Source organism: Cygnus olor, chromosome 2, assembly GCF_009769625.2.
Source record: "Cygnus olor isolate bCygOlo1 chromosome 2, bCygOlo1.pri.v2, whole genome shotgun sequence".
NCBI lineage: Eukaryota > Metazoa > Chordata > Aves > Anseriformes > Anatidae > Cygnus > Cygnus olor.
This window is the reverse complement of record NC_049170.1, coordinates 89,574,531-89,589,537: the sequence shown is the minus strand read 5'-3', so window position 1 is coordinate 89,589,537 and position 15,007 is coordinate 89,574,531.

The following is a 15,007-nucleotide window of genomic DNA, read 5'->3' as shown; positions in this document are numbered from 1 at the left end:
TTCCGACCTTAATTGATTTAAAAAAAAAAAAAATGTATCTGAAAAGACAATTATATTTATAAATGTTAACTGCCTATTTATTGCAAAATAAGACTGGTTACTTGTCTTAAAAAGAAAAAAAATAAAGTACAAAAGAAATAAAAGACCTTTTTAACAGAAAAACAGAAAAAAATAGACTTCTGTAGGAATGGGAATAGTTGTTACTCAAGTTATAGTAAAATAAATAAACACATCCCCCAAAGCCAGAGAAGGCTAGAGAAGTATATAATAAGGTCCAAAAAGAGATAATTAATATTCATTCTGTACTTGGGAACCATATTTGGCTTTGAAATAAAAATGCCAAACTGACAAGTTACCAGCAGGGACTGTGTCTGTTACCTGTCATGGCTCAAAATGTTCAAAAACAAAACTCTTATCTTTGGGAATTTACAAATGTTGTCCAAGTGACATGAAGGCTTATCTATTTTTATAGCTAGACACATTTATCTTTGAAGGTATGTGTATGAATAGAGGTTATGGAATATGAGAAGCAGAGCCAGTCAGATTATTTTTTTACAGATAAATACTGATTTCCAAATATGAACAATATTTTCTGAAAATGTACTTTGATCTTGTAGGAAGTTGATAGTGCAAATGAGGCACCTTGATGATTATGTCCAGTGCCAGCAACTACAAAGAACCACTCTGTCACCGATTCTTCTAAACTAGTCCCAATTCTTCTAAATTGGTCCATAGGCTGTGGATTAAACACAACAGCTGTCCCCAAAATACTAGAGATACTAGAAGGACACACTTAAAACTTGTCCAACAACAACAAAAACAAAAATAGAAAGCTTTAAAAACACAACCTGATTAAATGAGATCAACAGCTTTGCTTCTCTCCTAGGTTTCTGCAGTACAGAATTTCTTTAGTAAAAATAATTCAGTACTAATATTTTCAAAGAGTCTGGAGGTTAAGAAATTATTCCCTTGGAACTCGGAACTCAGTTGGTGTTTAAACACAGTATTTGTTAAAAGATGTTATTGGTTGCATATATATTACATGATAATCGTCTGGCTTTTTTTTGTGATGGGCACTGTTAAGATAAAGAATTACCAGCGATAAATAGTGAATATTCAGTAGAGGATAATCCAGTCACGATGAAAACTTTCAGATGACTAATCATTCATTCCACAATCCATTGAACTCTTGGGATTCACAAATATCTCCATGAATATCTTGCAGTCACCTGAATGCTCATAAATAGTGAATAATAGGGACTCTAAAGAGCAAGTTAAATGAGTTGCTTCTCCTCTTTTCTTTTTTTTTTCATTCTTCAAAGAGCTGATTATGAAGACAACAAAAGAATGAATAGACGAATACTGTTTTTCAACTTATAGTGAATTAGAGTTAGAGAGGAAGCCATTCACAGGGGAAAATGACCTACAGAGCTTTATATTACTGTAGTTGATAATTATAACTATAATTATACAATTTCTTAGGTAGGTATTACTCTTCTAAAAAAAAAAAATGGTTGTATATCCAGTTAAAACAGCAGTGTTCCTTTCACTTTTGTTAAGAGGGATGTGTAAGTAATTGTCATGTTATCTTCCAATCGGATTTTGTTTGAAGAGCAATACCAGAGTAGATTATTTTAAAAACTAAGACGAGAGGAAAAAATGGAGGACAACATTTCAGAGACAAAGGCTGAATTCTATGGAAGTATAGTAGAAGAAAATAAAGAAGGTTACAACATAAAATTATTTCATTTAGAAAGTTGGAGTAGATAGATCTGTGTGAAAATTTCCAAAGTTTAGGTGGATATTGAGGTTTATTTTGCTGTAGCACTTAAAAAAAAAAAAAAATTGAAATTCAATGGGAAATGATAGAGATAGTATATCATACAAAGGAATATTGTTCACTACAATTCTATTTATACAAAAAAAAAAGTACTAGATGTACTGGATAATTTGAGAAATTATTACTCATGGGGACACAGGAGCTGCTAAAGCAAAACTCAACATTGTTCTGTCTAGTCTGCTATCTTGCCCTTAACTGTATCCACATTTGTGTCAGAAATCACAGTTAAAGCTGTACATCCACATAAAATTGTCTGTCTAGGAAATAACATGGACTAAATGAAAGAGTCAGTAAATGAGTTCTTACTGGCTGAATTATAACACGATATATGTGACGTGTTAAAATACTGAATACAAATGTGTAGTTTTCCAAGAATTCTAGGCATAAAGAGAATCTGAGTATAAGCACTAGAGTATGAGAAAAAAATATATATATATGTCAAAAGTTTTATTTTATTTTAATAGGGAAAAGATTTCAAAAATATTTAGTATTTGGTTCAGAGGAATGAAAATACAGTCCACCTCTGAATATAATGGAGTACTTCTGTTCCCTTGTGTTGATTTGTTATCAGTTTTCTGAGGAAAGCATTCTGCAATGATCATTTCACCAAAGTACCCAGTTCTCCTGGGATTTCTTTCTCTTTTTAGTTAGTAAAAATACCAGCGCTCTTGCAGAAAATTTATCCCAGAGTATTTTGTTGATTTCTGCAGCCAGCCAAGCACCTATGGTATTTCAACAACTAACCATTTTTCTTATTAAATGGATTATCTCTGCTTCTGATTAAAATTCAGAAAATTCATTAATACCTGACAAAGGAGAATTTTGTAAAAGTGAAAGACTAACCTTTCTTTCTCAGCTTCTTCCTTGCAGATCAGTTCATCTCAGCTGCAGGTACAGGAATCTTAAATCTTGCCTCAAGTAGGTATAGTTCTGTTTATTAAATCAAAATCTGCAAGGTTAAATTGAGCCAATTTTGTGAGGATTCTTTGTCTAATACAAAGGGTAATATTACACTTACTGTGAAGAATATGTGAAAATATTGACAGCTAGATGAGGGTGCAGCCTTGTTTCTGTACTTCCAATTCAAGAAACATCTGCTTAGTAGCTGTCAGTCTAAATGAACCTCTCCAGCTCCTGAATGCTGACAGTTTAAAAATGTCTGCTGACTATTGCTCTCAGTGTCTGGCTTTGTCTAAAGAGGTGTTCCAAAATTTTGTTCAACATACATGTAAAATGTACTTTCTAGAAGGCTATGGTAATGTAGTGGATATTAATAACAGCAAGCAACAAAGGAATATGAGGTAGATTGGATTGGTGATACTGATGTCCTGATATTGTAGAAAATGGCAGCATATATTTACATTCATTAATGAGCCAAACTTCATTATTTATGAAACAATTAGTTTTTGTTTGTTTGTTTGCTTTAATTTATTGCTGCTGTTAGATGTCTTTTCTTAAAGCTTCAGTGTTGTTTGGACTCTAGGTAGTTGGGAAGACAGAACAGAAGGACAAAAGGGAAAATGGTACTTGAGCACTTTGTCCTCCTTGTCCACGTGCTCCTTGGCATTTAGAGAAGGATAGGAAGTGCAGTGTACAAACAAGTAAGCTCATCTCAGGTGGCCCTTTGACTAATCTACCCGTAAAGTGTGATAAAGAGATGATCTCTCTCTATTCCACAGAGCACTATAGGCATATCTAGTCTAGAATGTCAGACAAAATTTGGGGATACATAGACTTGAATATTAAATACACTAGAAAACTTTGTGTGCAAAAAGCTGCTGTAATCCTTTTTTGACATTTAATATCATGTAGACATTGTAATAGAACAGTGGTTTATATTATAACTAACCAGAAAGACTTCTCTTCTCTCCATCAGTTAGTAGAAGTTACCGAAGTTAGTAGAAGTTAGCGAAGAAACTATATAACTTCTAAGGAAGTATGCATCAAGTTCTTAGCACAAGAATCAGAGAATGGCAATTTATGGTATGTATATGTAGCATCCCACATGAATCTTTCTGTGGAAAATAATGGTTTGAGGAAAAGTCTCATCCAAAACGCACCTTAAATAAAACAGGACAGGTGAAGCAATAGAACTCCATATATATATACATATATATACATATATATATATATGTATATTTTTTTTTTCTAGTGTGAATTCAATCCAGTGTTAAGAGACATTCCTAAAATAGGTATTCCCACCTTGGTACCAAGTCTCCATTGCAGCCTGTGGCTTTGTCATCTGCTGGGTCCTCTTTTGGCATGCTTCACAGTAGTTGCACCAAACTCAAAGAAGGCATGGGTAGGAAAGTAATGTTTAATGAGCTATAATTTCCAAGTGATATTCTGAGAAATACTCTTCTCTGAAGCATATGGACCATTAGAGTGAGATCATGTTCTGCCACCTGGACTTTCAGAGCTGTAGTGTCAGCATAAAGGTGAAAAACAGATACTTTCTTCCATGGGGATACAGGATAATACATAAAAATAGGCTTTTCCTCTCCAAATCTGCTAATTTGGTTCTTAATGTGCAACAACTTCTCTACACACTCCAAGGCACTTTACAATATTAGGTAGTGTGACTAGAGAGGTAATTAGGAAACTATGTAATAATGGGATGAGAGAGAAGTGATACTTTAAAGCCTGTACATTATAGCCCAAACAATTTCATTTCATGAATAAATTAATCAGATTATTTTCTATTCACAGAGATATCTCATGCTCCAAATAATGTTAGATGTTGTTACTTAAAGAAAGTAAAAAAATAAGAAAAAAATCATTGTCATCATAGAACTTAGAATTCATTCGTTCTCACAAAGCTATCTATAAAACAAGGAAGAATGGTCCTTTGCTGTGGGTCAGAATTAAAGCTTGTACAGCCTGGTGGGAAGAATGAGGAATAGTTTTTGTTTGTTTGTTTGTTTTAATTACATCTGTTTAGAAGTATGTGCTAAAAATATTTCACACCAGTAGAAGAGACCTTGTATACAAACCAATCCCCTAACGGGAAAATGAACAAAAAGAACCATCAGTGAGGATGGAACCTTTAAGTTTCCACTATGGATTAGAAAGCATAAGGTTCACAAATTGAGAAAAGGCTTTTATAAAATAAAAACAGGCCAGGTTCCATCCAGAAGTCTAAATATAAAGACTGTGAAGGCAGATTTCTTCTGCAGTACATATCAAATTGCTTTGGTCTCTCCCCTCTGTTGTTTTTAGTACAATGATGAGAATGGGGTATATTTTGGTACTAGGTGGTGCCAGGGCCTTTCTTATCTGGAGATATTTCCATTATATTACTTTATAGAGGCCTCTCTGAATTCTGAGAGAGGTGGGATTCCCCACAATTTTCATAACCTATCACTTTAGTCAATTGCTACTCCCTTTCCCATATACTTGATCTTCTGTTTGGTTTTAGGCTTGTTGCTGTGTTCACAGATGGAGGAATATGGTAACTCCTCTCTTCAGGAAAACAAGAAATAATAATAATAGTTAAAAAAAAAATGCTTACAGACAATCTGGGAAAACAATGACGTGGGGGTTGCTTTCATTAATTGTCATTTTAATACAGAAAGAAGAAATGAAATAAATCTACTATTGAATAGCTTTTAAGATGGCACACAATCACTGAATACATTGTACCCAGAATGTGAATGCTAATGCTCAGCTTTTATTCTCCGCATATAACACGCAAAGTATGTGTAAGGCTTTTCTTACTCACACATACATGAACTGTCTACTACAGAAGATGTCATTTAAAATACCTGAAAGAAGGCTGTGGCAACATGGAGGTTGGCCTTTTCTCCTAGGTAACTAGCAATAGGGCAAGAGGGAATGGCCTCAAGTTACACCAAGAGATGTTTAGGTTGGATATTAGGAAAAATTTCTTCTCAGAAAGAGTGGTTAAGCACTGGAAAAGGTTACCCAGAGAAGTGGTGAAGTCATCATCCCTAGGAGTGTTAAAGAAAAAGGTAGATGTGGTACCTAGGGACATGGTTTAGTGGGCAATATTGGTGGTAGGTGGACAGTTGGACTAGATGATCTTAGAGGTCTTTTCCAACCTTAATGGTTCTATGATTCTGTTCTACATACTGTGCACACTCAAAAGAACTCTGTTCTTAGTCACTGTGTAAAATCATGTTATTGTTGAAATAAGAAATTTGACACGTGGACCTTCTGAAAATTGCACATCTGCTACAGCTTGCACTAAACTGTGAAGCTTATTTAGATGGAAAAGTCATGAATTAATAACTTACAGAGATAGGAATTAAAGCACATGATCACATCTATATAGGTGAAAGTACAATTGTCTTCTGAGAACTTCTGAAAATTTGTGGCCTCCTGGGAAAGGACATTCATGTTGATACTGGGAATGGACTTTGTTTAAGAATATATGAAGCCTGATCCAAGGTCTGATTCCATGAGTTGTTGGGTGCCATAAACTCATATTAGGCAGCCTGAGCTGAAATTGATGTTCATCAGAATAGAAAACTCTCACATCTCACAGGACAAAGACTTTATTTTCTCATTTCCAGTATCATAATGATCTGGGATACACCATTATGCACAAAGAAGGTGGTGGCAGATACTATATTGACATAAACAATCAATGAAGTCTCTTTGCTGTTATGTATAAAGAGTTATATACATTTGTTATTCTGCACAACGCTGAGTCTTATGTTTAATTGTACCACCATCTTTTGAAAAAAAAAAAGAACATTAAAATGAATAACTGATCTAAATTGCATTTAGAAGTAATTGCATTAAGCTACACAGTGGAGTTCCCATGTAGCATTTCTATTTTAAAAACCTTCAAATTGTGAACATCAAAACATCCTCTGTACTGGATTTATTTATTTATTTATTTATTTTTATGTATGGTACTAATTTATTGATTTGAATAAGCAAAAATGTGACTTGTCTGTAGGAAAATAGCACACTATCCTTGGAACATACATTTAAATAATATTTGTTCTAAACCAATTTCCTCTCTGCTGTAGGAATATGATAAATATCTGCATTTCCCTAAATCATGTTGACGGTATACTTCTCACACCCACTCTTATAGCAAAAAGATTAAACATCTGCAGAAGGGAGCACAGCATGCAGAGCTGAATCCCACTTGTTTTACATATAAAATTTGAGCAAATAAAATCTATATGAGGGAGGGTATGAACTGAAAAGTTCATGCATTACATTCGCTACAGAAGAAAATGCCAATTACTGCTTGATAAATAACTTTAATGCATTTATTGAAGCAGCAAAAGTTACTGTCCAGCTGAAGAAACTTTCTTCACATGTGCAATTCTGAACTGTAATGAGGGTCAGAAATACCAAAAGACAATATTATGAGAAAGAAGCAAATATTAAGCCATCTGATTGGATATTCTTGTACATAGTTTTCCAAACATCCTAGGAGTGAAAGAATATTTGAAAAATGTGTTCCTCCTCCCCCCACCCCCCCCCCAGCCGCCCCCCCAGCCCCACATACTAAGCATTTATGCAAGCCAGGAAGAAATTAATACATTCATTAAATTCTTTTCTTTATTTTTATCTCACCTTAAATTACAAATAAAGAGTTCCTTCACTTTTTGAGTTTCTGCTTATTGTAGTTTAGTTGGAATAGAGCATTGCATCTAGAAAATATGTGGATATGGATTAATGAACGATCGATGTTTCCAAATCTTTGTTCGGTTGTTTATGTAAATTCTTAATTAGTATTCTTGTAGTATAGTGTTACTTATTTATATTGTGTTAGTGTCTTAACTGAAAGTGGGACATCGTTCTCCAGAGACCTTTTCTAGTTGTCTCTATTGACTGTGTTCTGTTTTTCAGTTACTAGTATTGAGCCTTAGCAGAAAAACGTAAGCACATTGTAGATGAGTTTTGGGGCTGTTATGCTGTAACTGACCTCTTTTGTGAGAGATTCCATGAGGGAATGGCAACAGTTCTGGAAACTGGGTACTCTCGATATCAGAAATGGATCCCAACTAGATGCAAAAAATTACTAGATATTGTGCAACAAAAAGGAAGCAGAAACCTTTCCTGTGACGTTGTCACATGTATTCTGCCTATGTCTATGGCACATGGAATTTCTTGTCATAACACTTCTTCCTTCCTTAGAGTTTTTGTTAAGTGCTTTTGGAGCTCACTTCAACAGAATGTTTTTGCCTGTGTTTCACAAAGCAGTCATCTAAGGGTGGTTATATGTCCATGTCACCTAGGAAAAGGAGATAAGGGGAAACTGCACAGCTCAAAACATCCTTCAGTAGATTTTACAATGCTAAGACTCTCTTCTGGGGCTTACAGTAGATTTTATAGTATGACTATCCTGTATCTGATGCATAAGCTTCACTCAGAGTTTAACAAAAGAGAGACCTTAACCAAATCTAGAAAATAATTTATTATACTTTACCTTTTTATAAGCATCTATCATAATTGTAAAATGTATATGGGTGGGCAAATAAATAGTCCTTATTTTACAGTATAGTCATATATTTATTTTTCTATTTTAGTTCATTATTTTTAGAATATTTTTGTTTGCTTTGCTTTATCCTCTTTAGTTTTTCCCCATTCTCTTTATTTCTTAAAGCACCAGATCTTCAGAATTAAAAACAAAAAACAAACCAAAAACCCTACCTTGTATTAGAATATTAATTTAGAATATACATTCTAAATATACATTAGAATATTTAGAATAATATCAGAATATTAGTTTAGAATATACATTCTAAACTCAGTTAATTTGGACTACTTTTTAAACAATGGCCACCTCATGAATAAATTGCTTTTGTTACTTCATGTGAATTGAACAAGATCTCTGAAGAGAAATACAGTAAGATTTTTGTTAAAAAAACAAAACAAACCCAACCCAAAACCAAAACAACAGGTGTTGTCTGGTTATAATGGAAAAAATATTTTTTATGTTCATATTGCAGTAATTAATTTTGTATATTTCAAATCAGTACTTAAACTGACCTATATCAACTAAGCAACTGACCTCTTTCCATTTCACAAAATGTTATTTAACATGATCACTTGCTAAAATAAAATCATAATTTTTATTGGATGTAAGCCAACTCTGCATGATAATAATTTAGATTGGCCATGTTTTAAAGAAAATTATAGAATCTTGTTTTATTTCATTCAGAAATTTGGAGACATTCACTATTAGCTTAATTATTGGCATAAGCAGAAGAACTCTTATTGTAAAATGAAGTGATACACACTTTTGCAGTCATAAAAATAATTTGTTATACAGAACTTTTATTTTTATGCTTTTAGTTAAAGCTAAAGTCATATTTTGCTTCATTTTCTTTCATTTACAGCATTTCATAGCATATATTTCTGTCATCTGCTGTCCCACAAATACAAAAGGATGTGCTCTTAAAACGACAGACTTAAGCTATCTCACTGATGAAAAAACAGATTATGTCTTATTGCCGTATAGCATTAATGCCTGAGAAAACTGTTACACATAGAAGTTTTTTGGTGTTGCTAATTCAGTTTCTTTGTGTATAAGATGGCACATTTGTTTTTTAAGCCTTAACCTTGTCAGAAAACACAGAATAAATATTTTATTTCATTAACTTGTTATTTATGAGCCTAGTGTGCTATTTTTTTTTCTATATCCTTTTAAAGATTGGATATGTTAACTGCTTCTATATAATCAGTAATTCTCCTCTCACTTGCTTTTCTCTGTCAACAACTGAACAATATGCAAAACTGAATTTTTGTCTGGTTTCTCCAGTTGGTGGTCATCTACAATGCAATCTCTTTGGAATCTTTCTGTAACACGTTATCTTCAGAAAGGGAAATTATTCTACCAGACTGGTAATTGGACATACAACATATGTTGTTGTAGACACCTGGGAGGGCACTGGAAAATCTCTAGGTTTGATGTTGGGTTTATTATAATTTGGACTCATTTGCTTTCCATCTGGAAAACAGTCTTTGCTGAAGAATTTTTTCACCAGAATCTCTGCAAGCTCTTGTGAGCTTCATGTTAGTAATTGACTGGTTGTCTTCAGAAGAAAGGTGGAAAAGAAAAGCCACAAATCTGATTTTTCAGCTTGCTGGAGGGAAGAGCTAATTCTATTTTTAATTATTGCTTATTTTATATATATGGAGGCTTATGAACCTGAACATACACAAATCTTTTTCTAGAAGACTATAGAAATTAATATAAATAAAAATTGAAAGACTAATAGTTGTTCTACTATTTATTACATCTTTAAATATACAAAAGTTATCTACGGTATTAGTATCTTTATGAGTCCCAATGGCTTGCAGTTCTGTAGTCTTTCAAACAAACAAACAAACAAAAAGCTTCACATTAGGTGACAAACTTGACAGGCTGAAGTATTGCTCTCTCTCTATATATATTGAAATCAATATCCAAGTTACAATAAACAGCTTTACTGTTTAGGAATACAACAAATTCTCTGTTTTTGTGTGAGCAGACCTTTAACATCAGTTGAATTTATTGGTTCAGAAGCACTGAGAGCCTATTGTGCATTTTACATTTTATTAGCCAAACAAACAGGAAGTACTGCTGTGGCACCTTTCTGAACCAGGTACAATCTTCTGAGAACCCAAAGCCTGTTTATAGCAACACTGGGTTCAATGCAGCTGTCAGTATTTACAACAAATGTAAGATTTAGCTTCCTTTGAATTCTGTGCAACTTTACTACCAGAAAGGATCAGAATCCCACTGCAGAAAATGAACTTTTTAGTCCTTTCATTTTGCTCCCTTTTCTTCAAATTATTTTTTTTTCAAGTATCAGGAAGATTGGGTACTTGCACCTTACAAGGAGCATTCTTTAAAAATAAATAATATAGTTATCTAGGTAATCAACAAGTTAATTTTATTTATTTAATTTCATGTTTGCCACTTTGTTCCCTTCCAAGTCAAGTTTCTGCTTTCCTGTCTGCCCAGAAGACATTTCTCTGCTCCCTAAGTACACACAGAAGAGACACCACAGACACCTAAATTCTGCAAGGCAGATTTAAGACCCCATTTGCCTGAAGGAAATTTGCAGGTACATAATTTTTAGAAGCTATTAGAGAAAAATGTTTACTTTTGACATAAATGTGTATTGAATACTGTATGAGCAATTGTGCATCCCAACAGCTGGGTATCAGAGTGCAACACTGAGGACAACACTGGAGATTTCAGGTTCAGAGAAGCAGAACATACCCATCCTCTATATCCCACGCAGTTGGCCAGCTCCCAAGACTATACTGAGATCTTTCTAAATGGCATTGCTCCAGACAGTAGAGATTTATTTAAATTGCTGCCAATAGGAAGCATGTCAAAAGCACTTCTCTACTGCTTGAGAATGACAGCTGCAAATTGATATCTGGATCTTTCGCCAGCTGGAGCTTCCTGACCTGTTGTGTCAACAATTTTATAACTGTTAGTCCATCGTGCCAATCTACATTTGCATGAAGTAGGATTCTTTGGAATTCTCAGGGCTTTTATTTATCAAAAAGAAGCAAGAAAGAAATAAAGTTTATGTATTTGTGTGTGCGGGGGGAAATAATACATCTAAGTAGTCCAAAAACAAGAAAAAAGACGTTTTCTGTGAACTGAAGAATAAACTGTGAAGTATTGCCTTGTGATCCTTCACAGTGGGCCGAAGCGAGGTAAATTAGTCTTGTGACTGGAGCTCCAGATTGTGTACCAGGGAGCAAAGTGTTTTAGTCCGGGTAAGATAAGTCAGTCCGCATTATTGTGTACAGGTCATTCTACTTAGCCTGTTTCTGATCTCGATAAATGCATGAGCTCAATCCTGACATTGCTTTGGACACTGAATTTGTGTGTAACAAAGATATGTTCATTTTCTGCTATAGTTGTTTAAGGTGGCTGTCACTTTTCAGTAGGAGGTGCCTATTTTGCTCTGGGATTGCAAAATGGAGTCTTGAGCTTGCCTGGCATTCTTAGATATTGAGAGGATATAAAGGCTATTCCATTCTGTGAAGACATAATTTTAAAGACAGTTTAGATACAAACATTTTCCCATTTTTGCTGTTTCTCTATTCAGCTCCTATTAAAACTTATCAAACATACATTCTCTGTCTTAAATGATACCAAAGCAATGCTGTTACGATTTGCTTATCTTGCTGGGGTAGAAGGGTATAAAAAAGACAGGTGAATGGATATTCCTATAATATAGGTATCAAAAAAATGAAGCAGCAAATGAAAGATCTTTAGAATAGGCTTGGGGCCTAGATGGGCATTTTAGGTCCTCAATGGGTTTCCATTGTTACTAGATGGTGCTGATGTCATGTTGCCTTCCCCTCCTCCCTCCCCCCCCCCGCACCCCCCCCCGGTTATTGTTACCACTATTGGATAGATTAATGGGACAATGGGTTTATCAATCTAGAGCCATCACATTCAATTTTCTGTGTAAGGGTAGCTTAAAATTCCTTTGAAAGTTTTGTTCAGAAAGACTTTGAAAACAGCTTTTTTTTTTTTTTTTTTTTCCTACACATGTAGATATGGGTGCTTAGGAATATAGTCTAGAGGTAGATTTATTAATGCTAGGTTAACAATTGAACTGGAAGATCTTAGAAGTCTTTTCCAACCTAAATGATTCTATAATGCTATGATTCTATATGTTTTTATTGACAAGAATCTTTCTAACTCATTAGGAACAGGTTTTGAGCTCAAAATGAAGAACTTTTTTACTGATTTTTTTTTTTTAAGGTTTCTAAATTTTAAATTTTGAGTTCAAGTTTTACACAAGAGTTGCTATTGATTATTTGTACCTTTGAATGCTCTCTACCACATCTACATCGCTGTTTATGTGCACTTCCATAAAAATCACCTAATAGTCTAGATTCTTACAAGAATGAGGGCCAGAAATCTTCAATGGAAGATTTACATTTTCTTTGATTTGATGGTCACTCTATTCTTCCTGTAGTCTTCAAAACCTGTTCACAGCAATCTTTTTTACCACTTTACTTAGAGTTCATTAATCAGCCAGAGTCCAGACGGGGATCAATTCCTACTGAAAATTCTGAGACCAAATTTCACTGCCTTTGTAAACTTTTAAATTTTCTGCTGAGTCAAACTAAAGTAACAGTTTCAATACAATCCTTTCCCTCTGTTCTTCTAATGCATGTACTATTTAGAAAGATAAAGACCAGAAGAATTAAAAGTTTCTGCATTTCTGTGGTCAGTCACCAGTGTCACATTGTGTTAATTCCTGAGGAGAGATGCTGATGGTTTAGAATCATAGAATATCCTGAGTTGGAAGGGACCAACAAGGATCATTGAGTCCAATTCCTGGCTCCACACAGGTCTACCCAAAAATTCAGACCATATGACTAAGAGCACAGTCCAAACACTTCTTAAACTCTGACAGGCTTGGTGCTGTGACTACGTCCTTGGGGAGCCTGTTCCAGTGCATGACAATCCTCTCGGTGAAGAACCTTTTCCTGATATCCAAACTGAACCTCCCCTGTCACAGCTTGACATCATTCCCTTAGGTACTTACGTCACCAGAGAGAAGAAATCAGTGCCTTCCCTTCCACTCCCCCTCATGAGGAAGCTGTAAACCACAATGAGGTCTCCCCTCAGTGTCTTCTTTTCCAGGCTGAACAGGCCAAGTGATCTCAGCCACTCCTCATACGTCTTCCCCCCTAGGCCCTTCACCATCTTTGTAGCCCTTCTCTGGACACTCTCCAATAGTTTCACACCCTTTTTGTACTGTGGTGCCCAGAACTGCACACAGTACTTGAGGTGAGGCTGCACCAGCACAGAGTAGAGTGGGACAATCACTTCCCTCAACTGACTAGCAGTGCTGTGCTTGATGCACCCCAGGATACAGCTGGCCCTTCTGGCTGCCAGGGCACACTGCTGGCACATATCAGCTTGCTATCAACCAAAACCTTCAGTTCAGGGCACCCAGGGTCCTGAAGCCCATCATTGGCATTGAAGAAAGAGGCAAAGAAGGCAATAAACTTCTCTGTCCTTGTCTTTGAGGTGACCATCCTCATGAAGTAGCGGACCTATATTTCCTCCGGTCCTCCTTTTTCTATTCACATATTTAAAAAAAGCCCTTTTTATTGTCTCCCACAGACGTGGACAGCTTGAACTCTAATTGGGCTTTGGCCACATGAATTTTCTCCCTACAAAGGTGAACAGTGTCCCTGTAGTCCTTCCATGTTGCCTGACCCTGCTTCCAGCAGCCGTACATTTTCTTTTTATGCCTAAACTACAGAAAAAGATCCCTGGTCAGCCAAACCGGCCTACTGCCCTGCCTGCTTGACTTCTGATATTTTGGAATGGCCTGATCCTGTGCTTTTAGGAGGCAGTGCTTAAAGACTGACCAGCACTGATGGACACTGATGCCTTCAAAAGCAGTTTCCCAGGGGACCTTGCTAACTAGTTTCCTGAGCAGCCTGAAGTCTGCTTTCCCCATATCCAGGGCTGAAGTTTTGGTGGCAGTTTTCCTTCTGTCACCAAAAATTTTAACCTCAACTGCTTCATGGTCACTATGACCAAGACAGTTGCCATTTGCCACGTCCCCCACAAGACCCTTTCTGTTCTCCAGCAACAAATCTATGAGGGCACCTTTCCGAGTTGGCTCCCTTAGCACCTGTACCAAGAAGTTATTGTTGAGGTGTTTTATGAACCTCCTGGAGCTGCTTGTGTTGGCCGTGTGATATTCCCAGCTAATGTCTGGCAAGTTGAAGTCCCCCATAAGGACAAGGGCAGTTGATCTCGAGGTATTTCTTAGTTCCTCAAAGAATAATACATCAGTGTCATCATCCTGGATGGGTGGTCTGTAATATACTCCCATAACAACATTCCCCCTCCCCCCCCCCCGCCTTGCCTGCCCTACTTGTCCTTCCTGAGGAGCCTGTAACCATCTATTGCAACACACCGGTCACAGGACTCATCCCACCAGGTTTCACTTACGCCAATGATATGGTGGCTCTGGGACTGGGCCAAGACTTCTAGCTCATCCAGTTTATTCCTCATGCTGCCTGCATTTGTGTAGAAGCACTTCAAATATACTTCATTGTATTTAGCACCTTGTGGATCAGACCAAAGGACCTCACTAACACACAGTCCCTCTGATTCTGGCACGCCATTTCTTAGTTTATCACTGGAGGGCCTGTTTTTATCCCTTTCCTCCTTTGAGTCTAGTTTAA